At 35.7% G+C, this 1,926-nt stretch overlaps 1 non-coding gene across 1 annotated transcript; it reads left to right on the top strand.

The window, feature by feature from the left end:
• Positions 1-1,290: 1,290 nt before the first annotated feature.
• Positions 1,291-1,459, top strand: LOC141552406 (U1 spliceosomal RNA). The gene has a single exon (XR_012485195.1). It is a non-coding gene; the product is annotated as a U1 spliceosomal RNA (small nuclear RNA).
• The last annotated feature ends 467 nt before the right edge of the window (positions 1,460-1,926 follow it).

Raw genomic sequence — 1,926 nt, 5'->3', positions numbered from 1 at the left:
TTGGACTCTGATTTTTCTGAGGAAGTAATTGAGAACCATAAAGGAAAATGACTTGTGAAAGACCACACAGCAATTAGTGGCAGAGAAAGTACTAGAAACCCTCTTGGATCCCAGTCCCATGTCTCTTTTCCACAATCCATAATACAAATCCATCTTTTAATTAGGTTATTTTGGTATTTCAGTAAGTAAACATATCTGGCACATAATAATGCTTAATAATTGTTTGTTAATTGATTAAATCCCCTTGGATGGAGTCCAACAAGTAATTCTTTTCTATAGTAATCATGTCAGGTTGTACTTTGAGCAAGTAAGGATAATATTTTGGAAAGCAAGGATAATATAAATCTGAGGTATTGGCTTTCTATACAGAAGTTAAAATCCTCACAATTCTGTCATTATTATCAGAAATTACCTATAGGAACCAGCCTTCCCACAAATAGGTTTAATCATACAGTCTTTAGTGGGCATTAACTCTGGTGTTCCAGGGCTTGACAAAGTGAGACAAATGAAAACCCTGAGAAAGTTTCTCTGTAATTAATAATTAATTAAGCTACCTGGTAGTCAATAAATTGATGGTCAGTGATTTATCTGGGTAACTAAAGACAAAAACATGGAGATCACTGATTGCTTAAATACCTTTGGAAAAGGACACCCTATATTCTAATGGAAGATTCCAAAGAGAAGGGCTTATTTCCTAAGGTGGTATCCCACCCAAGATCACAGAGCATGTATCCCCTAGGATTTAGGCAATCTCATCTATCAGCAATGTCCTTCAGAGACTGACTGACTAGATTGCAAGTATTGATCACTGAATGATGGCATAGAAATGAAAACCCTGATTTAATAATTGGTTATTAACATAATAGAAAAGTAAAAATTTCCCTCAATACTCAAGAATCCCTTGGAAGAACAGAGGACTTTTCAGGATGCATGGAGGTTGAGATTATCAAAGGCTTGTCCCCAAGTGAGAAGCTGAAGATTAGCATTTGGGAATCCTGGTAAATTGGCTTTTCAGAGATCTGGTACAGAGACCATCCGCATACTGTGGTAACAGATGCATAGCTTCAGGGATTTGGGCTCTTTCCTTTTTGTCTTTCTCAGAGAAACCATTTGGGGCCCTACTTGCTGATTAAGTGATTTGCAAACATTTTTAAGCCCAGGCACTGTTTTTTTTTGGGGGGGGGAGGGTTGTTTTTGTTTTTTTGTTTTTTTGTTTTTGCACTAAAGTAACACCACAAATGGAATGAAAGGCTAGAACCATTGGGTACCAATATTAGAAAAGACCTCGGTTTACTTATCTGGAAGAGTTGATTCCATGATCCACAAAGATGGTTTCCAGGACAAGACTTATCCATCCACTCTGGATGGGTTGACACTTGTGATTTCCCCAAATACTGGAAACTCCACTACATAATTTGTGGTGGTGATGGTGGAGGAACTGCGTTCATGCTTTCCCCAAACCAAAATAACAATAATAATAATAATATAATAATAATAATAATAAAAGACATAGGTAAGTGAGTTCTGAACTTGGATTTTATGAATAGATCTTAGGAAGTCTATCTAAGGAAAACTTGGATAGGAAAAAAGTTACATCTTTATTTCAGTATAAATAATTTCCTTTATAGTCCAATATGTCTTATTTTATATAGTTAAAAACATTATTCTGAGAAATTGTCTTTTGTTTCTCCAAAGCAGTACATGATATAGAAAAAAGTTGAAGCATTAATCTACAGGAAAATGACCAGATTTGGGAAGGGCTTCATGATCATGCCATACAAAGATTAATGGGAGGAAGTAGAACTGTTTAACATAGAGAAGAGTAAAATGGGGTGGGAATAAGGGCAGTAAAGGGGATGTTATATTTGTCTTCAAGTACTTGAAAGGGCTTTCTTATGTGGAAGATGAATTAGATTCATTCAAGTT

This window comes from Sminthopsis crassicaudata, chromosome 1, assembly GCF_048593235.1.
Source record: "Sminthopsis crassicaudata isolate SCR6 chromosome 1, ASM4859323v1, whole genome shotgun sequence".
NCBI classification, from domain to species: domain Eukaryota; kingdom Metazoa; phylum Chordata; class Mammalia; order Dasyuromorphia; family Dasyuridae; genus Sminthopsis; species Sminthopsis crassicaudata.
Note: the sequence above shows the minus strand (reverse complement) of the source record. Positions and strands in the feature narration are given on the sequence as shown.